The sequence below is a fragment of the Cavia porcellus genome, unplaced genomic scaffold (assembly GCF_034190915.1).
Source record: "Cavia porcellus strain 051 isolate PalLab524CR breed Dunkin Hartley unplaced genomic scaffold, mCavPor4.1 scaffold_17, whole genome shotgun sequence".
NCBI classification, from domain to species: Eukaryota; Metazoa; Chordata; class Mammalia; order Rodentia; family Caviidae; genus Cavia; species Cavia porcellus.
Window position 1 is genome coordinate 66828424 of NW_026947500.1, and position 25061 is coordinate 66853484.

The following is a 25061-nucleotide window of genomic DNA, read 5'->3' on the forward strand; positions in this document are numbered from 1 at the left end:
AGCCTCCTGGCTGAAGCCTCCAAGGAGCTTTCTGCAGTGACTGCACAAGTTGGCGGGCTCACTCTATGCTCCACAGCACCTAGTATCTGCTCTCCTGCTCACCAGCCAGCAGGGAATGGGAGATGGCTCCCAACAGTAGGGGCAGGCACAAGCTGAGGATTGACCAGAAACCAGCAGGTACTGCGTGCTAGGGAGTTCATGGAGGAGAAGATATAAGAAAGTCACGTTGTGCAGATCTGTACATTCCTTTTCCACTTGTAAGCATTCAAGGGACAATAGCTTAGGTAAGACAAGGCTTGCAAGGCCCCTGGATTTGACACACACATTCACATTCTTGTCTGTACTGTGGCTCATGGAGCACAGAACCCAGTCAGTAATTTTACCTAGTGAGCTGACTCCAAGCTTGCCAGCCCATGGAGGGGCCATACAACCTCTGCTGAGGCTCAGAGCATAGCCTCATCCTCGGAAGTTTCTTAGTAACTTAATGCAGTTTTCTTTTTGAAGAAAGAAAAAAACGTAAGGTCAGTGCTGATTAACAGAAGAATCCATTGGTGGGGTGTGGTGGCGCATGCCTGTAACCCTAGCACACTCAGAGGCTGAGGCAAGACGATCATCACAAGTTTCAGGCTAAATTGGGCTACAAAATGAGTCCAAGGCCAGCCTGAACAGCATAGCGAAACCCTGTCTCAATAGAACAAGAAGGAATGAATGAATGAATGAGGCATACACAGCCTACCCTTTTATTAACCAGAAAGGGGCACCTCTAGAGGCAAGGCCTTGCTTGGCTGTCAGTGCCCAATGAACACCCCATCTTGTGCCTTTTCATACCTCCCTGAACAACCAATGCATGCTAAAGGCACCATACAAACCCACCACAAGCATCCTCAAAAGGGCAAGTCATTCCAGTGAGACAAACTCCAAGATTCAGAGTAGTCTGGGGATACACAAGGTTATTTAATGCAAACTGCCTTCCAGAAACACAATAACCCACCCTCTACTTAAAGGGCCAAGAGTTTCCAGGCTGTGAATGAGAAAAGAAAACAGACACTCAAATATGAGCCGCCTATTTGCATCTCTTTGTGCCCTGCCTACTTACAACATTTTTCTACAGGCAAGCAAAAGATATGACCAGCAGCTGGGGCTGCCCACATCTCTAGGATTCAACCCGGCAGTTTTATGGGGACAAGAAAACCTTGCCGAGGAAATCAGGAAGGAAGGGCTTTCAAAAAGAAGCGTTGTGTGACCATCAGCAGGAAGAGGAACAAGAAAAGGCAGGGCATGCCAGCTCACTCTGTTATGGCTTTCGTTCTGGAACAACTGAGTGGGTCAAGAACCAATTTTAAAACTAGGAACTTCAGCTGCTGCTGAATTATCATCCAGTCCAAATGTAATTTAAAGCAAGACACCAAAAACTTCCTCACAAGTGCATCTCATCACCCTACAGAAATAAACTTGGTAGTCTGTCCCTGGACTCTGTGGGGAGCTGGACCTCTGGGCACAAGGCAGGCCAGTAGCCTGGCACATGGGTCTTGGCCATATGCACCCCCACACCATGACCCCAGCTGCAGGGTGGGCGTGAGGCCGACAAGGAATGGGAAAACTAGTATGTCCAGAAAGCCTCTTCTTCCCCATGGTGCTCCGGCGGACTACAGGCCCAGCTAGCACTGGGGAGCTCCTGAAGAAAGCACTGCTCCAAGGCAGAGGCTGATGCGGGAGGGTTCACGTGGGGCAGCTCAAGGCTCTTAGTGCAAAGACCTGAAGGGAGCAGGGGGAAACTGCACAAATAACCAGTGGTGGTGAAAATGACAGTAAAGATCTCACAGACCCAACAGAAGAATGAAACCCTTGTTTGCTTCAAGAGGAAGGGGTTTTGTGCTGTTTTGTTTTTAATCCTAGAAGAGATTTAAGAATGCCCGCTGCAGGTAGGATTGTAACTCAGTGGTAAAGTACCCATCCAACCAACTATGAAGGCTGGGGGTTGCCCCTGCAACTCCACCCTCTTCCTTCCCCCCAAAACCAGAGAGGGGAGGGATGCAAATAATGTAAGCACACAAATAAACGACCCAAAACAATCTTTTGTACCTTTAGCTCACGAAAGCGAGGCTATAGTATAGCAGCCACTGCTGAGCAAGGATGTAGCCATGCCTGACCAGGTCCGGATGCCAGACCAGAACCCGCAACTTGCACCGGGTACCCCAAGCTTTGAGACGACAACCTCCAGGAGCTTGCTTTCCCTCGGAGGTCGCCCCGCTCAGACTGTTGGATAAGAAGGAAGCCCTGTCCTGGTACCTCTCCTACACAGGACACCAGAGACGGTGCTCAGAGGGCATCAAGAGCTCCCTCTCCAATTGTCACCTTGCATCACAGCACAATTGACACGGAGAGCACTGATCAGCTGGGCAGAAATGCCCGTGTGAAAGGAAGCAATGAGCCAGGAGCTTGGGACCCAGAGGGACATTTCCTTGAAGCAGCTTCATTAGAGGGTGGGCTTAGTGACTTGTCACAAGAGCCAAGCGAGCTCCCAGCTATCACCACACACTGCAGTGGTTTCTTTCACCACCCTCTTCTGGTGCTGCAGATGGAACCCAGGGCCTTGTGCATCTTAAACCCATGCTCTGTGACTGAACTCCTGCCATCCCACCCCTACGGTGATTTCTTCTGTGTGTATGTGTATGTGTGTGTATACCAGAAACTGAATCAGGACCTTGTACTTGTCAGGCAGGCGCTTTTCTGCCACTGAGCTACAGCCCCGACCCTTCCATGGTTTCTACAGGCTAACTAGGTAGGTCTGCTGCTCGTGCCAAGGACTCCTCATCCGAGCGGGAATACTCCTGGCATAATCTAGAACCTAGTACCTAAAAGAATCTAGAACCTAGTACCTAAACCTAGAAGCACGCCTGCAGAGAGGACTGACGTGCCACTCTGAATGGAGCGAAGTATATGGGGCAACCTGGGGAAAATGACGCATCTCCAGCTGAGTGACAGGCTTAGAAAAGTTGCTATGAGCCCTAGAGCCCTGCATGAGCAGGTGCCAGCGAAAGCAAGGTCACACACAGATCCACGAGAGCAAGCGCCACAGGCCGGGCCAGGGTGACCTGCTAGAAATGCTGCTCCAGATATGACAGTGGAGGAGATCTGAGAGCTGTACCTAATCACAAGCACATGCACACATCTGACAGCACAAAGCACATTGCTGTTGTCCGGAGAGGTGCAGCGCTGCGGGGTGGGCAGTGCCCACGGTAGCACCCAGCTGTGCACAGAGCCTGTGCCTACTGACCACCCACCTCCACTCCTGAGGGGATCACAGGAAGAGGGATGACAGGGCCTGGGATGTGGCTCAGCGACACAGTGCCTGCCTGGCAGTGCAAGGTCATGAGTTCCATCCCCAGTACCAAAAAAAGAGTGAGAGAGATGATTTCACCACTACCAAGGAAGACCTCAAACTCAGAGACCCTGCAGGGCTACAGTGAGTGGAAGGATCCGCTTAACTTTGTCCCTCGGCGCAGACTGGTCTCAGGTGGAGGGAGTGTGGCCCCAGACTCAAGTGCCCTGCCGCTCTCACCCCAGTATTGGAGAGGAAGGCCCTAGCCTGATGCAGTGTGCTGGCTGCACTGAGAGGTGCTGGAGGCAATTCTATTACCTGGAGAGAGCTTAACAACTTGACTTCGTTCTCATGGCACTAACTTTATTTTATTGTAGCTTTTAGCTTCTTTCAAAATAAGTGTACTATAAAGGAAATACAACCAATCTAAAAAAGATTAAGCCCACAAATATCAAGCCAGGACTGGGTGAAGTGACAGGTGAGGGCACAGAGTCAAAAACACGGTGGGCCACTGGACAGAAGCATCAAGTAAGGAGCAGCACTACACAGAAGGGCAGTGCTGGCGTGGTTCAGGACAGCTGGGGTCCAAATGGGCAAGGGCATGGGTGCCACATGACCCTGCACAAGGGGGGTGTCCATGTACTGGAGGACGATGACATGGGGTGGGGTTACAGTGAGTAAGACTGAAGGCCAATGTCCTCCTGGAGGGGCGTCAGACTTCTCTACACAGCAGCTGATGCTGTGCTTGGAGTGTGTGCCAGGGACAGCTAAGCTGGGGTCCTGCCTTGCTTGCGGAAGCTCTGGCCCCAGGGCAGATGAGCAGATAGGTGGCAAGGATGCAGGAGAAGGGAAAAGCGTCGCCTTCTTCCCACAAAGAGGAAGCTGCCCCAGAAAATTTCCATTGCATAGCAACATTCTGGAAATCTCCAAGCAATGTCCCTAAGGCAACAGGAAAGCCAAGGTAGATGATTTCTGGAGCTTCTGAGCTGGGTGTGTCTCCTCCGTCCAAAAAGATCACTGCAAAGTCAAAGGTCAGGTGTGCTCTGGGTTTATGCCTACCTTACTTCACCTTCATGCCAGGGCACACAGGCCAAGGAAATGAAAGAGTCCGTTTATAAGATGGATGGATAGACCCACATATTCAAGGAGGGAGAGAAATGGCCAAAGGCTGTTACCCAAAGGCTCAGACCTGAGAGCCAAAAGTGCCCTCCCCTAACAGGATGACAACCACCATCAAATGACACACATGGCCTCCAGTCACCAGGGGAGGAAGCCAAGCCCGAGGGAAACCATATACCCTGGACTGCCTCTAGGACACAAGGATGTTACTCCAAGGAGCCTGCGCCTTGTGCTCAGTCTCCTGCACAGAAAGAACCACAGGAAAGGGAGACGCCTGGGGAACTTCAGGAACCTGTTCCTGGGCTGCAGGTACAGTTCAATGGCAGAGCACTGACCCGCTTAGCTTGCATGAGCCTTGGGTTCCATCTCCAGCACCACATGCGCGCGCGCGCGCACACACACACACACACACACACTCCACTCCTACTGAAGTGAAGGGAACAGGAGGCAAATCCACCAGAATGTCTGGACTCCTCCAGGTCAATGAAGAGGGCTTGTAAGCTCTATGAGACAGCCAGAAGAGGACTGAGGCACACAGCTGACTAGGTCAGCCTCCTTGCTAAATCCCTCCCACCGTGGTCACCCCACGCTGCCCCAGGACCCTAACATCCAGGTTCCAAACAGCACAGCCTCTTGGTCATTTCCTACCCCTTCTGGGAAGAGGAGACACACAAGCACACTGTGACTCCCACCCAGCACCAGGTGTTTCCTCTCTCCACCCAGCAGCTCCTGGTCAGCCCTGAGGGCAGGCCCCCAGTGACCACACCTAGCCTGTTGTCCTGGGGCTTCCCCCACTGACAGACACCTCTGGAGGTGAAGGCAAAGCAGCTCTCACACCGATGACATGGCAGTCTGGACACTGACAGGAGTGGACGCAGTAACCTGAGTGGACATGGTGCCCTGTAGGCGAGTGTCTCTGAAGGAGGTCAAGGTTGGGCTGGACAGAGAGACACAGACAGCAGGAGACTAGTAAGGGCAGGTGCTGGGGCATGTATTCGTGGTGAGCGGGGCAAGCAGGAACAGCACAGGTAGGATCCAGCTCAGACCCACATGCTGCTGAGGGCTGTCTGTCCCCTCAGAAGCTCTAAAAGGCCCTCTATCGCTGGTCTGAACAAGAGGGCCAACACACCTGAGACCTGGCAGGAGGGCAGGTGGACCCTTGTGACACTGTTTCTAACCCAAGTTTCCCATCTAAAAAGTAAAACACTGCTCTCTTCCCATTCTCATTCTGACCTGAGGCCAAGAAGCAGGGGCTACCTGTCACTCTGCTGGTCAAGGACCAACAAAAAGAATTTCATCTTACAGTTTCCAACCCAAGAAGGTTGCAGGGTCCACCTGGGTTTCTGTTTTTACATACACTCTCAAAGATGTCCCGGAACACAAATTCCCAGTTTGGAAAAGTAAGAAAAAGATGACACTAACACAGCCACGGTCAGCACCACAGCGCCCCACGACCGAACAGTAAAACCAGAAGAGCATGGTGGTGACTGTCAACACAAAACCATCCATTATTTCCCAGGCAGAGCAACTGCAGACAGCAGGGGACAGCAGATACAGGTCTCACCAGGACACACCTGAGGCCATGTCAGGACAAAGCAGTGTCCTTCCAAATTAAGTGTTCAACATTTTCAGCAGCTACACAACTGCTCGAACAACTGTTTGTACCTAGCTACCTAGTAAACAAAACCACTATTTCCTTAGACCTATAAGCACTGTGAAACAGTTTGAAATGCTTTAGGTTGCCATAAACCAGAAATTTACAGAATGTCTGGGTTTAATGAAAATATAAATTTGAACTGCTTTTCTACACTCACAGGCTTCTGATTAGGCAGGACTGCTTTCCAAGGACGTTCACTTCTGCCAGATGTGGTGGCACAGGCCTCTAACCTACCAGTTGGGAGCTGGGGTAGGATTGCTCCAGGCCAGTCTGAACTGCATGGTGAAACAGTCTTTAAAAACAAAAAAACATTGTTATCAACCCACCTCTCATTTTAAGAACAGTATAATATAGCAGGCAACATTACCGTGAAGTTTTCTAATTCTCTACAGAAAATATTATTTCTTTTTGTGAATCTTAAACTGGTTTGTAATCTTGACAGTAGTGCAGACAAATTGCAAGCCTAAAGACACAAACATTTTATTTCACAATCCAAGTTTAGAAAGCCTGAGGAGTGCTTCTGCAGTGACGGAGTTCCTACTTCATAAACGATGTGGCAGTGGACCCCTTGCACAAGCCGCCTCCACCAAGCCCTGCGCCTCTCGACCCCATTAGCACCAGCTCAGCTCCAGGTGGGTGTCCTTCCTGGGTCTTGGGGAGTCAGGTTTGGTTAGAGGCGGACATGCAGACAGCGAGCTGGTCTGCATGAGAGAGACACAGAGAGGAAAAGTGAAAGACCACACACAATTGAACTGCTCAGAAATCAGCTGGTTTCCAGATTCAGTTCCCAGTTTTGACTACTCCGGGAAGCTGAGTAAACCACGTGGGGTGTAACCAAACTACACTGATTCCACCTAAGTCCTCCTGGTCTCTCAGTCCTCTGTAAGCCCACTGAAAGTGCCCAAGTCTGCCCTGTTCAGACCCTCTTCCTCCTTGAGTAACGGTTACACTGGCAGCAAGATGCCAGAGAAGCAGAGACAGCTGTAAAGACAAATGCTAGGGAACCAAACCGCTTTCTTTCTCATACAACACAGCAACCATGCTTTATACCTGCTGTCACCACATGCATCTTCGGGAGGCCTAGAGAAGCGGGCCGAGGTACCTGCCACTCCCTGAGCTGATGCTCTATATTGCACTCTGACCCATCTCAGCTTGACAGCCAAACCAACCTTTGCAGAGCAGGTGCTGGTATCACCGCCCCACAACAACACAGCAGCAGCACTGCGTCCCGCAGCTACCTCCCTACTGTAAGCACCACGAGGCCCGCTGACCAGAAGCCCTGGGGACCCACCTAGCTGATCACACCGACAGATCTGGTTCCCATTACTCAGAGTACGCAGCAGAGGCATCCAAAAACCACCCGGCTTGTGTGCAAGGCTCAGTCTGATTTCCAGTAGAGCTGTTTCCAGAGAAGTTCATTCCCATAACAAATCAGAACTGTCACAGCACCTGACCATCTGTTCCCAGTGAGATGAGGCCTAGGTCACAGGCGAAATCCGAAGTACAATTAATTCCCTGCTGAAGCTGTGGGGCATGGGACAAGGGACCTGGAGAGAGCAAGGACTAAGTTACCAGGCAGGCTTCTCAGCAGGAAGCAGCCTGAGGGGACTCGACTGAAGCCTGCTTTGTGCTGGGCAATGCGGGCTGACCCTAGCTGTGAACTGCAGGTTCACATTTGCGCACCACTCTTGTTTCCAGTGCTGAGGGCTGAACCCACTAAGCTGCATCTGGACTCTGTCCACATTTTAACTTTCAAACAAGGTCTCCCTAAGCTGCCCTGGCTGGGCTCGAAGGCACACTCCTGGACACAAAACCACTGGGGGGCTGGGATTTGGGATCCTGACTGGTAGAAGCCTTGTAATTTCTCCCTATTGGTCAATCTGCGGTGTGCCTTCTGCTCAGAATCTTCACTGAAATGCTGGTTAAACACATACAAGTAATGGAAGGTCTGTTCCCGTCTGCCCCTACGCCATGGCTACTCACGCTCATGACGAACATGTGTGACTGTGTGATCTGTGTCAGTGGGGAAGCACACACAGGATTATTTTTCCATCCGAGCTGCTGGTCCAGGCAGCCGGTGCAAACAGCTCCAGTGTCATCAGCCAGCCAGTGCTGCCTGGAGCGGAGCCAGCGGTCATGCTGGAGGCCACTCTTAGAAGCCTTAATCATCTCTTTCCCTCAGTTTGTGTATACCCTGTGCCCTGCCTCTGGGCCAGCCAGCAGAGAGCAGGCTGTGACCTCAGACCTTGCAGGTTGCTGTGAAGCAGACCAACCAACGTGGAGGAGCTGACTCCCAGCAAGGAAAAGTGAGCCGCATTCGAGCTCTCCGTCTCGGGCTGACAAGAATCCTGCAGGCGGCAGGACCAGGAGCCAGCCTGGGCTGACCACAATGCCACCAACCAAAGCTCTAGTCCCCTCCTTTAGAAAGTCCTATGCGAGCGGCTTATGCTATGGGCATAGGAATCCTGCACTTCTCCCTACACACACTGCCAGGAGCCGGTCAGACAAGTGGCCCAGGTACAGCGAAAGGCTCCTGTTACATACCTGTTACATCATGGTGTTGACTGCTACAACTCAGCAGATGAATCTATGAACCAAAGAAAACAAACATTCCTAGAGACAAGATCAAGGCTGTTGGGCTGAAACGTATTCCAGCAGGGGCAGGCTGGCTAAACTCTGCCTATAAAGGGAACCCAGTAAATGCCATCAGCTGTGTGGGACACGCTGTCTATCACAACAATCCATCCTGCTACCACCACAGCATGAAAGTTACCACAGCCCAGCAGATAAACCGGGCTATGTGCCAACCACTCCGGCCTAAGGTTTGTAGTCTGTAGCCTGAGTTCCACACGTTTCTAGAGGGCAAGTATGTGATTAAAAAACATTACATTAGAAGAACAAACCTGGGGGTGGTGGCACCCTGTACCCAAGCACTAGGAAGGCTGAGGCAGGACTGCTGTAGGCCGCCAGGCTGGGTTACACAGTGAGTTCAAGGCCAGCCTGAACTAAACCATAAGATCCAGTCTCAAAAAAGGTAAGCATGGGGCTGGGGATTTAGCTCAGCAGCATAAGCGCCTGCCTTGCAAGCAGGCAGTCGTGAGTTTGATCCCTGGTACCGATAAAGATGAAAAAGACCAAAAAAAAAAAAAAAAGGTAAGCAAAACTTTAAAGTCAGAAAGTTGGGCATGGTGCACCAGTACCCAGGAGGCAGAGAGGGGGATTAAGTTCAAGGCCATCCTGAGCTACATTAAGTTATGTAGCCTGAACCACAGTGAGACACTGTCTCAAAATAAACAAAAAAGGGTAGGAGGTGATGTGCATGTGGGTGAGCATGCAGGACCAAAGGTCAACACAGTCTGCCAGTGGCCACCCCACTCACACTGGGAACTGATCACTCACCCAGCACACACAGCCCGTACAACAGCCAGCCCAGCCCCTCCACCATCTGCCTCTTCCACAAGCTCCCACCACCTTCCCTCGGTGTCCACCCGTCCACCTCTCTCTCAGCCTGGTTGGCACCCAAGCACTGCTCCTGGCAAAGAGCTGCAACCTGGGGGTCAACCAATTCAAGATTTGCCCTTCACCACACACAGAGCTGGGTGGTCCCCAGCAGGCACTTGCTTTGATGGGCTTCCATCCCCAGCACTGCACCCTCCAAAGAGAAATAGGACTCACAAACCCAGGCTCACCACCCACCAACTTCAGGGCGCCCTGGGCCTCACCAATTTAAGACGACACTATCCTCTGGCTGCTTCCATCACTACCCATCTCTGCTTTTTATTTTGTGATCACTCATTCTTTCAACTCAGCTGGTGTAACATGTGTGGCGCTGAGTTCAATCTAGACCATGATGAGAGAGACAAACCAACACCACGGCACTATTAATTCATGAGGAAACCCTGCTTCAAGACACACTGCAGGGTGTGCTGGCACACACTTCCAGTCCTAGCCTCTGAGAGAGTGCAGGACCAGCCTGAATGACACAGCCAGACCTTATTTAAGAGAGTGAGAAGGGCCAGGAACTTAGCTTGGCGGCACAAGCACCTGTCTGGCAAGCAAGAGGTAGTAAGTTCGATCCCTAGTAGCAATAAAAATAAAAATAAAGAAATAGAGACAGACAAGACCGACTGACTCCAAACCCGGTGGGATGGACACACAATCTCACCACTCTCGAAGGCTGAGGCAGGAGGATTCCAAATTTAAGCCCATCCCAGGTGAATTTAATGACTCAGCAAAATGAAGAGGGCGATAACATCCCCAGCATCAAGAGGGAGAAGAATGCAGGCGAGGGCAGGGAGACTAATTCTGCCAGGCCTGATGGCTCGGACTTGTAGTTCCAGCCACTGGAGAGGCTGAAGCAGGATAGTTGAGCCCAGGAGTCTGGAGGTCAGTATGAGCAACACAGCAGGACATATGCATGCACACACATGCAGTGCGCACACACACACACACACACACACACACACACACACACACAAGTATACCCACTCCCCCAAAAGATAGAAACTAAACAGCCAGAGGGTAGGGAGAGCAGAGCGGGCTGCCGGGAAGCTGGCCACTTCCTTCAGCATCAGTGGGCCCTTGTAAAAAGGGCAGGAGACACTGAAGGAAAGAGGGACGTACAAGGCAGCAAGGCTCGGAGATGACGTTTACTCCATGGAAGACACAAGAGCTTCAAACAAGGGAAGGGCGTAAGAGAGAGACGCGGGCTCTGCAAACCAAGCTGACAACACAGTGCTGGTGGAGATGAGCAGGCTGCTGCGAATGACACCACACTCCCCTCGCAATGTCCCACCTCCAGCAAAGGGCATAGGGATCAAGCAGAGGCAGCAGAACTGCTGCTGGTGTGAGGCCAACCTGAACTAGAGAGCCTGCCTCAAAAATCAACAATGGATAAACACCATTTTCAAAACCTTCATGAGCAAAACTTAAAGCTGCACTAAAAACTACAACTGTAGCATTTCTAGCACCACAAACATCAGAGAAACATGTCATTACCAAGTTCCATGCATGTAGTCCAAGTTAAACTGGTCATTTTGGGCACTAAGAAGAGGAAGACGTAGATAAAGTCTGCAAGCCGAAGGGCCAGACGGTGGCTGAAATGTCCACAACACACCAGCCTGGCACACAGGCCTGTTTTATATGAGTAGACTCCAGGGATAGGGAAGGTGACATTCCTGCCACCCACCTACACTCGCTGGGACAAATGCAACTCTGGGAACAGAGCCAGCACAAGGGCTGCAGGAGACACTGTGACCCTGACACCAGGAGAACACTTCAGCCTAGCAAAAGAGGGCACTCACTGAGAGGAAAAGCCAACCTGGCCTCCGAAGGCCAAGACTTGACATGAAGACACCCATGTACCAGGAGCAAACAGGTGTGCGAGGGGCAAGGCCACACACTGACTCAGGTAGAGAGGTTCTTGAGTCCATTAGGTAAGTGGCTCTGCTGTTAACGGAGTGCCTTTCCTTCATCAATGTCTTTATGCTTCCTTCACTGTGAAGCTGGACTTTAAAGACAGTGACAGCATTCAGCATCCAGGCACTCTTACCAAGTGGCCAGGTAAGAGGACTTTCTTCTCTGGCTCTCACTTCCCATAGTCAACTCCAAGTAAGGAGAAGGGAGTGCGCCACTTCGCTCAAAGGAAAGGAAATGCAGAAAGGGACACACGGCCCACTGACCAACCAAACTGCCAGGTTCCCATTCAAAACACTCCCCACGGGTACAGCAAAGGCCAAACATCGTCACAGAAGCCTCGACAGTCAGTGCAGCCTTCGGGAACAGCCACGAGGCCTTGGCGTTCAGGCCACTCGGACGCCCACTTCCACGTGCCACCGTCAGGAGTTCCTCAGCCAGCATTCCAGGCACAGGGGCTGAATGGGGACAAAACCCACTGTTTCAGATGACAACAGCTAACCTGGCAGGAAAATGTCGCCTCTTTCAAGGTTTCTGAGACAGGCTCTCTTGTGGCGTCCAGGCTGACTCGCACTCATGGCTCCCTCGCTGCCTGCCATCCTGGTGCTGGAACACTGAGGCCCAGGCTCCCATGCCCGGACTCTTTTAAGGCTGGTATCTGCTATTCATTCCCTCATTTCCCACAAAGCAGTAAAGCATCCCAACCCTTGTATTAACAGGAAGGATGATGAACTGGATGAGAAAAGATAAACCACACGAGACCCATCTCATCTCATTTGTTTTTTACTTGATACCTCTGTTTTCCAACTTCCTGAAATGACATGTATATAGTTTTCCATCAGGAAGAAAGGAAGGAAAAGGCTTTAAGGAAGTTCTAGACTGCAGAGGCTGGGAGGAGTACAAACCAGACCAGAAGAGCCTCCCAGGTTAGTACTTTTACGGGGCACGGCACATGTAGGGACAGAGGCAGGACACATGCCTTGCCAGTCTCATGCAGGCAGAGAGCCACTCCTGGGTTCCCATGTCTTCCCACCAGTGTTCGAGAGACTCTGTATTGTCTGAAGAACAGAGGCCAACACCTGGAGGGGAGAGGGCCTCCTGCCACTTCTCCTATCATGCCAAGTCTGGCTGCGTCAGGTGACCTCCTCCCTCTACTGGAGAAACAGCAGAGGAGTCTCTGCAGGGCAGGGCGGGTGACGAGCACCCAGGGGCTGCTGCACAGGGGTGCATCTCCCTCCCTGCCTGCACAGTGCCTATGTGCATCAGAAGACAGCTAGCCAGGTGGCTCGCGCAATTTAAACTCTCCCAGCAGTCACATTAACATAAAAGATGACAGGCAACTTAATGGTGTAATTAACCAAAATTAATACCCAAAATATTTCAACATGAGCATGGCCATGAGTGCCAGGCCAGCTTGGGTTACATAGTGAGTTCAAGGCCTGGCTGAACTACACAGTAAGATCCTGCCTCAAAAAAAAATAAAAAACTTAACATTAACATTAAAAACACACAATTGAGACAGCTAACAATTCTGTTCACAGATCTGAGCTGTCTTAGTGTGCGGCACTCCACACACCTGCAGCGCACCTCAGTTCAGGCACCATGTTTTCAAAGTATCTCACCTGCATTCAGGTTCCATAAAACTTGCAACTGAGACCAGCATGGAGGTGCACCAGTCTGAGGACAGACAGCCTGGGCAGTTTAGTGAGATTCAATCTCAAAATAAAAGACAAAAGGGCTAGGGATGTAGCTCAGTGTGAAAACTGGCGATTGAAGATACACCCATGGCATCCCAAACACACTTAAAAGTTCTCCAGCAACTAAATTTGTCAGTTTAAAACTTATGCTGTAGGCCTCAGCCACCCCAGGGGGAGAACCACCAACATCTCCTGAGATCTGAGCCATGTTGGAACTTACGGTGCTGGGAAACCAAGCAAGCAGCTCCCCTCCCTGGAAGTGGCTGTGGTGTAGCAGGCTCCAGCTGCCCCAGGGGGAGGACCACCAATGTCTCCTGAGATCTGGACCACGTTGGAACTTAGAGGGCTGGGAAACCAAGCAATCAGCCTGCCTCCCTGTTAAGCAACAGTGAACCTACCGGTGCATGGACTTGGGAGTCAAATATCCCACTTCCCCTGCCCCGCTTCAGCAAATGGGAACCAGAGATCTGAGCATCTCTTGGGAGGTTGACCATATGCAATATAGCAAATAAGGGGGATTTCCTTCTACCATCTTTTTGAAGGCAAATATTTTTTTTGCTTTATTCTGATTAATGGTACTGTTCTATTCAATATTCTGTTTTGATAAATTCTATAATGTTCTGTACTTCATTTTGCTACACATGATTGAAAGAACAACTACTATTGTGAAGATAACGAGATATACTGTGATACCTATGACTGTTATCCCAATAACCTGCTGTGAAGTTCTGTACCAATTTCACTACACTGTCTCAACTGGCTTTGTTCTGTTCTATTTTACTACCTTCAAAATAATACATTAAAAAAACCTCTATGTTATAATCCAATGAAATAAAAAAAATCTAGCTCCTCGGCATCACCATCTACATCTTTTGTCTTTTTGAGACAGGGTCTTGCTGCGCAGTTCGGGCTGGCCTTGAGCTCACAACGATCCTCCTGCCTCAGCCTCAGCCTCAGCCTCAGCCTCACGAGTGCTGGGATTACAGGCATGAGCCACCACGCCTGGCCCACTGCCTACATCTTGATGCCTCAGAGCCACATGGATTTGAACGACCTTCCTGAGATAGCCAGGTCTCAGAGACTGCACAGCAACGAGCAGGCATCTTAGGGAAGCCGTCTGGTGCCACAGCGACCCAGCACACTCCCTTATCCAGGGCTAACATACACTTACTGCAAAGAAAACACTATGCAGGCATCGCGACACAACGCCAGAGACAGAGGCAGGAAGACTGTCCCCCTCCAAAAAATAAGAGCTGGTACAATGATGAGGCCAGCCTGGGTCACACAGAACGAGTGAAAATGGATGCGCAGTGTGCAGCCAGTGCAAAGGACTTGCTCAGCGTGTGAGGCCCTGGAGCCATCCCAGGAGGGACGCGCCCAGTCACCTTGGTGGACCGGGAGACAACAGGGAAGACCTCCGTGAGATGTAGCAACTGATACTCCTGCAGGGACAGTGCTTACTGTGTGCATCCTCCATCTGTGTTGGTGGCGCTGGAGATGGGAACCAGGCCCTGGCCATGCTATGCACACCTCCCCTGTGGGTCACACTTAGTCCCTCTCATAGCCTTAGAGGACAATGCTCTTTTGTAGAGATGAGAAGAACTTTCAAGTGCACTCCCGTGGTACACAGCCATCCCCAGAACTGTTTTCTCATGCTGGAAAACTAAAAGTCTACCCACTAAACACTAACTCCTCATTTTCCTCCCTGTCCCAAGAACCGCCGTTCCTTCCATCAATCAACCTGAAGACCCTAGGAAGCTCACCGGTGGAACCCCACAGCATTTATCCTTTTATGGCCAGCTCCTGTCACCTGGCCTGTCTTCCAGGTGTCACATTCCCTCTTAAGGCGGGCTGTGTGCACATACAGTGTACCTCCACATTCAGCAGCCAGCACATTTCTCCGACCTTTGGGCTACTGTGAATAGTGCTGTTATGAACACAGGCATACAAATCCCTGTCTGAACTGCTGCTTTCCTAAGCATGCCTATATTCTTTTTTTTTTTTGGAAAATTGACCCGTTTTAATTAAAAAACAATACAACACATCAAAGTTCCCTTACCTCTGTTGTTCAGTTATATCCAAACATTCTAAGATCAAATAGAGCCCTGCCCAGAAGCAGGGGATTACAATGAGACGTCAAAGACACACAAAAGGTGAATGCTGAAGATCAGAGTTAGCATGCCCATATTTTTACAGAAATGAGTGCTAGGGGCTGGGGGTTTAAGAGCTTCTTTGGTTAAGTGCAAGGTCATGAGTTTGACAACAGCCCTCCCGGCTCTTGCCACAGCAGCCCTGCAGCTGGGACAATACAACGCAACACTTATCCATGAATGAGGACTAAGGAACTGTTGGAGGGGCAAGGGGTGCCCCGGGGTGGCCCAGGAAAGCGGGGAGGTGGGTGCCTTCTCCAGCAGTTGAGGAAGACATTGCTGAACCCCACATGAGGGGCGCTTTCGCTGCTGGAGCACACACCACAGCACCCTCTGCTGAAGGGCCAGAGCAGTTACAGACCACAGCACCCTCTGCTGAAGGGACAGAGCAGTTACAGAACAGGCAGCACAACCTTGGTCCTCCACAACAGGCAAAAGTGATCAGGCAGGCCCGCTATGCCTAGAGGGCTGCAGCACACAAACCCCAGCCCAACACCAAGTCGTTCAACCACAGACAGAGCTGCAGTCCCTGGGAAGGGACTGAGGACTGGCCCTAGAAATGTCACCTGCCTTCTACTCTGGCCGCATGTGTTCAGTTCTCTACACTCATGTTTCTGTTACGTGTATCCCAGGTTCACATGACCGGTGCAGGGCCAAGGATTCAGCTTAGCGGCACAAATGCCTGCCTGGCAAACGCAAGGTTGTGAGTCCGATTTCTGGCACACAAAACAAAACAAAACAAAACAAAACAAAACAAAACAAAACAAGACAAAACAACAGACAATGAGTGTCCACTAAGCTGGAAGTCAGCCAGAATCCAAGGAGGGAATCTAGGCAGGGATGCTCTGACATCTCCATAGTGACTCTAGGTAGAAAACCATGCTTTTTAAAACACTTAATAGTGAAAAAATAAGTGAGCATTATTTCCCATACACAAAACCACCCAGCACTAACCTGGGAGGCCGAGTCCCTGCCTGCAGAAACAGGAAGGCAGGGGAAGCCACTGGCCCTCGGCAAGGGGCTCAGGTCAGGGACACCTTCCAAAGAAACGCCTGAAGGGCAAAGAGTAGTTCACTTTTCTGGGTTTTTCCGTGAGTGTGGCTTGGCTTCAAGGTAGGGCAGACAAGTTAAAACAACCAGACCTGCATGGTGGGTGGGGGAGAGGAGGGTTTATACCCGAGACACCTGAACCTCCAATGACGGAAGCACACATGCTGGTAGGTAAGTCTGGAGAAGGAAGGAAGACCTTAAAGACTTCACTGAGGAGTCAGCTGAGATTCAAAGAATATCCCACCAAATTCCCCCATCAATCCTGAAGACATTCAAAACCAAGACAAAGTTAAGAAAATGTAGATTTTTAAAAAAGGAAGATGTAGATTAAAAGTGTATGCAAATGAAGTTAATGTTAAAAATTGAGTGCCTGACTGTTGGGAGCCACCACATTGCCGAGCCGCCGCATATAGCGATCATGCGGCCTGTGGTAAAGAGTAAAGCCTGAGTTAGATTACCCCTCCCATCGAGCACGTTAGTTTCCTGCTTACCGCGTAAACAACCCGCTCAATAATATGTTAGCCAATCAGCTTGCCTTGCTTACTTTAATATGATTGGACACTGTATCCGTATATATACTGGTGCCACCCCTGGGGGGAAGTAGAAGCCCGGAAGGAGCCGCGGAGAGCGGACCGGTAGAGGCTTCGGAGCGAAGCCCGGAAGGAGCCGCGGAGAGCGGACCGGTAGAGGCTTCGGAGCGAAGCACGGAAGGAGCCGCGGGGAGCGGACCAGAGGAGGCTTCGGCTGGGAGCGATCCCAGGGCAGGCTGTACGGAGAGAAAATAAAAGAAAAGGTTGTCCACTGCCAGACTTTGTCGTGTGTCCTTCCTGCCAGCCGGGAGCGACATCGACACCTGACCAGTTCAATTCTCTTCAAAAAGCAGCACTGACTTATAACGGAATTTTTGATGTGCCTTCCCTAATCCTGTTTCCATGTTAGAACACAAAAATAGAACTTGTTCCCTTGGAGTTCACCAGTTGCCATAGAAACGGCATCCAAATGCATTATATTTTCAGGTGAAGAAATGCAGCACAGATGCTGAAGAAAAACCCTCATCAAGCCCAGCACAAGCCCAGCACAAACCCAGCCCTTCAGTGCTCACCAGATGTGACTCCATCCAGTGCACTGCCACCCAAGCATGTACAGCAGGCCTGGGCACTCACCCCCGCCCGGGGCACGGACTGGGGGGGGGGGGGGGGCTTGTGTCATCCCCCGGAGGAAGGCGGCTCACCTGGCACACATTTCCTCCCCCTAGCCACTCACTTTCAGGTTTCCCAGAATGACCCATGTTATAAAACTAAGAGAGACTCAAGCTCCTTCATGGGGTTAGGCTAACCATCTTCACTGGGTAATGGCAGATTTGATGTCAACCCAAGAAACAACCCAACACAGGCACATGCTTGTAATCCCAGCACTCTGGAAAGCCGAGGCAGGATGTGTGCAAATTTCAGCCTGGCTCTAGCAACTCAGTGAGGCCCTGGCTCAAAATAAAAGGCAGGCTGAGGAATAATAAGGATAACAATAATGTTCTCTTTATTTGTTTAAAAAAAAAAAAAAAGGTCTACTGACCACAGAGCTAGATGGTGTTTCTGACTGGTCCCGGAAGAGCCAAAAGGAACACAGCAAGCATTATGGCAGTCCAGACCCTCTGCAAAACCTCGCACCCCTGGACTAGGCTAGGGGGACAGTTTGCTCCTGATCCCACTCCTTGCTTACCATACCTGCTCTGGGCTTCAGACTTCGGCTGCCCCTCTCCCCATAAAGAAGCTGGGGAAAAGATAAAGCACAGGGAAAAATCAACCCCTGGTGAAGCCCGGCCACCCAGAAGAGGCTGCCTGAGAAAGACCCGGTATTTCCCCACACTTGAACTGTACTTAGCCCAAGTGAGAAACTGGATTTCTAGCACACACACCGCATCCTTTCAACAAATAAGCTTCTACTTACCCTGCAACATTCCACTCCAGGCTCCTGGGTTCCACCACAAAGATACCTGTCCCTGGGGCTTCACAAGGTCAAACACTATATATAATCAGGAACAAGAACAACAGCTAAAATCATGTGAGATGGTTTATGCAAGGAGCAGAAGGGATGGGTCCTTCCTTCTTCTTGCGACTTTCACAAGTAAATATGGCTGCTAACCTCTTCTCATTTCCTCCACATTACACATTACAGAGGATGACAAGCCACCCAGATGAGATTCTCTGCTGGAAAACCTTACTCACCTACAAAATACCCTACACTGGTCTCCCAGGTAGGTCTCTATTCTGGACACTGGGGGCTTGGTAATTACTTCAAACCAGCTTCCAGTCTGCAACTGCTACATTATCATCTTTAAATCTAGTGAAAAAAGATTGCTGTTATTTACTTTTGGGAATTAAGTTACACATAAGACAATGCAGCCCATTAAATCAATACAACTTTGGTGGTTTACCTACTTTTATCATCTTGCTGCAAAACTGGTGGTGGTTCTGGCCAGGCATGGTGGCCCCACCTAGAGTCCCAGCACTTGGAGTCCCAGGCAGGAGGACAGTGGTTTGGTTCAAGGCCAACCTGGGCTATGTAGTGAGTTTAGGACTGTTCCAAACTACACAGCAAGACCCTGTCTCAAAAAACTAAAACAAGAACAGAAGGAAACAAACCTGATGGTTCTGCAGTCAGGAGTCTGTCATCCTCCATCTCTCAGGCCACCCTGGGTTACACCGTTAGCCTGAAGGATACTGGCTGGGCATACCAGTTCTCTTGCTAGGTGGTAGGTTAATAACATGATTCCCTAAATAAACACCACAAGTATTAAGCACCTGTGAGTGACAAATACTCAGCTAACCAAAGACAGTGTTCTCTGTTCAGATATATGTCCTACCTCTAATCAGCAAAGCAAGCCCAAAAGAGACACCCCCACCAAGTTACAAACAAACCACACCCCACTGTGCCTAATGACTCTAGCCAAGGGTCTTCTCCTTAGGCTGGAATTCTCAAGTTTCTCAGCTCGCATAAGCCAAAGAGGACTGCTTCATTGCACATCGATCTAAGAGGTACTCCCATGGGGGCAGAGTCCAGAAAATGTACGTCCAGCAAAGGGTTTCCTTGCTGCTGAGAACGCTGAATCTAGATACCAATGGCGTTACCTGAATTAGACAAAAGACTGGAGAAAAGTGTTCACCTAAGAAGTCACCGTGAGCAAATGAGAAAACATCTAGAGATGTGTGCTAAAGAAACTCAAAGCAACATCCTCAAAGGGAAAACATTTTATGTTACAATTTTGGACCAGAGAGGACTCCAGCAAAGATGGCCAACTCACCCTCCTGGAATTCACTGCCTTCAGAGTGTGTGGCTGGTGTCAGACCATCTTGCTGTCTGTCCATCTCGGGGTCTCACCACAGTCGTCCAACATTGATGCTAATAGCTCTACAAGTGGCCAGCAGCAGCACAGCACAAAACTGGGACATCCAAACTGGAACACCAACAAATAATGATAAACTACCTCGAACCCAAAATAAGATTAGCTGGCCAGGGGTTTAGCTCAGTGGCACAAGTGCCTGTCTGGCAAGTGTAAGGTCGTAAGTTTGATCCCCAGTACCAAAAAACAAAACTAACCCTCCCCCAACATTAGCCAAACCTCAAATGTCCTCGTAAAAACTGGAAGCAGAGTGTGTGGCTGAGGAATTCCCGGCTGCTTGAGTCTAATACTGCACTCCAAACCAGAGGCCCCAGGCGGGTGGCACTGGGAAAGGGCACCACAAAGCCCCACACAACTGAGCAGGCAAGCTTATCTCAGTGCCCAGAGCACCGGATTAGAGGAGCCCATTACAAGTGAAGAGGAGCAGTTAAAAGGCAGAGAAGCAGGAAGCAGCAGCTGGCAAGTCGATAGGGTGCAAAGAGACAGCTATGCCACTTCACCAAAAGAAAAACCAGCCAACAACTTAACTGCCATGGCAAAAGGCACTGGCCTGGCTGGCCTGTGAAGATACCACTCATCTCAGCTCCGCTGCACAGACCAAGCCGCAGCTATGTGTTCCGAAGCCATCTCACACAGCTCAGGCACGTCTGTTTCTGAAATGTTAACTTTCTTATTGTAGTAAAATCCAGAACTTAAGTTTACCATTGTATCTTCTTTGTTTTTTAAAGACAAGGCCTTGCTATGTAGCACAGCACAGCCAAGCTCGTGACCCTTCTGTGTCCCCCTCAGAAGAGCTAAGGTGACAGGCACACACCACCACACCTGCTTGGCTGTCGTTCATTTCGAAGTGCACCATTCACTTGCACCAAGTCCATTTACACTGCAGCACGGCCATCAGCACTGGCTGAAGGAACTCCCCACGTCCGCTTGGCCCATCATCCCCATGAGCAGAGATCTGTCTTCAGACTCTTTAAACCGGACTACAGGTGTGTGTGTGTGCTGCTTCCACGTGGCACAAGGTTAACCCACGTCATAGCATGTGTCAGAATCCCCTTCCCTTTTAAGTTCACAGAGTAGTCTGTGTGAACACGTGTTCCGTCTTACCCCCCCCCAAACATGGACACCTAGGTTGTTTCTACCTTTTGGCACCTTGAATAATACAACAGCACAGTTCTAGCAATCCTCAGGACAAGTTCTGGTTATTTATTCACCTCCCTGGGGACAGCAGGACCCCAACTCCCAGGGTTCATCAAGGCTGAAATGCAGCCAGCACGATTCACAGGGATAAACCAGCCTATGGTTCTCTCATCTTCAGACCAAGAAGGTGCTGCTCTACCAGGAGGGCGTGAGGAAGACTCAGCAACATGAACAAAGAAGAGTTTAGCCGAGCAAGTCCATGAGTCTATGCTCAGTTTAACAGTGTGAGCACTGAACAAGAACGGCAGAGTAAAAGCTGCATGGCCACCAATGTGCCATCACACACACACACTCACACACATACCGCCTCTAACACAGTTGTCCCATCATTACCGTTACTTTCTGAAGCAGCTCTGAAAGCCCTCTCTTGTGTGTTTGCTTCCACATCCAAACTGATTCAAAACGTTACCTTTCAAGGCTGGGGACACAGCCCAGCAACACAGCACCTGCCCAGCAAGCACAGGTCCTGAGTTTGATTCCTGATACATCCACATATAAACCTTTCAAGGTCATTTTGACCTTGGGGAAGAGCCAGAAGTCACATGGTGCCAGATCCAGTGACCACAGGTGGGAGACACTGCCTGCTTTTACCAGGTTCCTTTCTGTTGGACGGCTCGCAGCAAGAGGAGAAACTCGGGAAACCTGCAGTTGCTTTAGCATGACGGTGTGTTCTAGGCAAGATTCTAAGAGGCACTAATGATGTGTCTTTCACTGTAATTGAAACATTCACTTCAAAGTTCAAAAGCATCGCATATGCCCCTGCTCACAAGACTACGAGCGAGGCCTCTGAATCCAGCGCTCCACTCCTGAACCACAGTAAGAGCTGGCAGGAAGCAGTGGTACCCCAAACTGAAGGGCAGGCAGTCTGGGGACACCTTCGCCAACAGCAAGGTCAGGGCCACTCCTCAGAGATCCCGTCTCCCTATACAACCCCAGGCTGGCGTTGATGTCACTCTGTAACCCAGTCTGGCCTCAAACTCACATTGATTCTGTCTCAGCCTCCCAAATGTTGGGATTACAGGCATGCACTACCACTCCCAGTACTACTGGATTTTTAAAAGCTTCTCAGGTGATTCTAACATTCAAGCCATAATTTTGAACCACTAATACAACCAGAATAAAGAAATAGAGACAGGTACGGAAGTATACACCTGTAATGCCAGGACTCAGTAGGCTGAGGCAGGAGGACCACCGTGAGTTCAAGGCTAGCCCAGGCTAGTGAATAAACTCAAGAAATGGATAGCTATGCTCAGAGTCTATGTTTTCACAAACACATAACAGAAACAGAACTGCCTCTAATCCTAACTTTCTCATAATCTGAAGCTAAGTATTTCTCAATTGATGTATCAACTATTACAACAGTCCAACCTGTTTTTGAAACTCAGTTTCATTGTTGTGTTTATCTTTTCTTTCTTTAAAATAAAATATTTCTCACTGAGTTAAATATAAATGGAAAAGTCAAAGTGGAATATTCTTCCCTGGTGCACATGTGCAATGCGGACCAACAAAGGCCCTGACGTGTGGGACCCTGGCCAGTCAGAGCACAGCTGAGGTGGAAAGACCCTGGGGCAGAGCAGGTTTTCTGGCTTCATAGGTCTCCCCTCCAGTCCAAAAGGCAAGGGACAAGCAGATGAATGCCATATGTGGTTTTGACTGCCAGCACAGAAGGTAACTGAAACCTGGCTGTCTTGGAGGGCTGGCAGGGTAACACTGAAAGAATGGCAGAAACTCGGGCTTGTCTCCCCGCTCTTCCCACCTTCCTCCAAGTCTTCTTGGTACCCTACGGGCAGCAGCTCTCTGAAAGGCTTCCACTGCCTTGTCCAGCCAGGCCCTAGGCTTCTCTGCAGCTTCCCAGGGAAGAATGCTGTGAATGATGGCCCCATGCCAGGACTAATCCAGCATGAGCAGAATCACTGATCCTTCTGGAGCCCACAGCTTTAGGGCCTGGCTGCTGTCCAGGTTCCCGAGAGGAAGAGCCCCGTGGGGTCCCCGTGGTATGGCAGTCAAGGACAGGGAAAGGTGGGCAGCGCGTCTCAGACCCCGGGCCTCGAAGGCAGTGCAGAACACAAAGAACTTTCGCCAGCTCCTAAAAAGGAGATGAAATTACGCTTCAGCTGTGATTGCTTTCCCTACTGTCTGCATTCTGTAACATGACTTTGTGGCATTTGTAATTTACTGGTCTGCTACCGATTACGGATTCTGTGAAGAGGGTCAGCCAGGGAACAAACCTTACAGAGGACACTGTACCCAGTCCCACTGTACCCAGAGGGCCAGCGTGCTGATGGAAGCTACACCCAACCTCATGCAGGCCTGGGCGGTCTCCATCTCTCTCAGGAAAGTGCTCACTGTGGCATTTCCTCCTTTGAATTGGCTGAGGAATGCCGCATCCACTTTCCCTGCATCCCCACCGGTGCATCATAAGTCTGCTCCAGGCGGCCTTCCCAACTAGTTCTGTGGCTCAATTTCACTACAAAGGTCTAATCAATACTGAAACACCGGAGGCTTTTTCCCTGTCATCCTGAACAAGGCCGAGCAAGATGTCCTTTCAACTACACTAGAAGTCCCACTGCAACAAGAAAAGCCAGCCAGAGGGACATAACCACAAAGACCAGAAAGAAAAATGAAACTATGTTTGTAGGCAACATAGGTGTCTACAAAGATTCCAAAGAACTTTAAAAAAAAAAAAGTTCTGGAATTTAAGAAGCAAGTTTCAGCTGGGCAAGGTGGTGCACACCTGTCATCCCAGCACTCAGGAGGCTGAGGCAGGAGGATCGTTGAGTTCAATTCAAGACCAGCCTGGGCTACAAGGTGAATTGGAGGCCAGTCTGAGAGCCTGTCTCAAAGATGAAAGGGCAGGGTTGCAGGCACCAGGTTAGTACACAACTTCTTTCTTAGAACAAGCAACAAACCAAATCTGAAATTGTAAGCCATCAACTTCATCTTGCACACTAGGACACTGTCCAGTTTGCTACCCTCCTTCAAAGCACATCGTAGGGCATGGAGAGCAGCACCAATCGAGCACCCCAGTAGGAAGAAGCCCAGAACACAGTCACACCTGACGGCCATGCAAAGTCCCAAACCTGGGGCACAGACAGACGTCAGCTCCCAAAAAGCAGGAAAGCTGTGTGCGGATGTCTGCGTGTCTTCTGATGGCAGTGACCCACAGAGCTTGTCGTGGCTGCAGTGAGGTGGGTGCCTAGGTGGCTACGGTACAATGAGATGGACCTCAACATCCAATGTTGACCTCTTAACTCCACGGAACTTCTGAAGCACCAGCTTAAAGCGCAAAGCTTTAAGCCAAATTTGAAAATCCAGAGAAAAAGACACACAGGCCAATTTACAGTTCTCTGGAAAACTACTCAACAATGGACACATGCTGCAGACTGTGCTGTGGTGAATGAAGATCAGTGGGTTCTCTGTTTTCTAAGGCTGGAAATCTCAGACGCAGTTGTCCCCTCTGTGTGTGTGTATCTGCATGTGTGCGCACATGTGACTGATCTCTGGTGGCAACACGTGAAGGTAACACAAGAAGACCACCTGAAACACACACTCCAGAACCAGCAAAACCTTGGCTCAGACACTGCCCCATGACTGCGCCTCACCCCAAAGGGGGAATTTGGTAAGCCCTATCTCACGCTCTAATAGGGATGGAATAAAAGAGCCCATGTAAAGGACGTGGACAACTGAAGGTCCCTGCCCCCCTCCACAGGAGCCCTCATCTGCGTTCTCACCACCTGCCTAGAAGACAGCACGGCAGCGAGGTCTGTGTGCTCTCCTTCAGGCCATCTTCGAATGCCAGGAGGGCCAAGGAGACCTGGACCCTCCTCTTCACCAGGCCACACAGATGCGAAGCTTACCACGCTGCACCTTTTCTGCATGCCTAAACTTCCCAAGAGTTTTCTTCTGTCGCTAAGAAACTATCAGATGGAATACATTCCTTCCTCCAGAATAAACAATCTACAAAAACATGGCGATGTACTGAGGACCCCCAATCTGCCTTCACATAGTTTTTAAATTATGGGGAGAAGGGGCCTTAGACACACTCCCGTACCTTTGA

At 50.2% G+C, this 25061-nt stretch overlaps 1 protein-coding gene across 1 annotated transcript in view; it reads right to left on the minus strand.

Moving 5' to 3' along the window:
• Positions 1-25061, minus strand: part of Brd4 (bromodomain containing 4) — an 80892-nt gene that overhangs the window by 30358 nt on the left and 25473 nt on the right. The window lies entirely within an intron of this gene.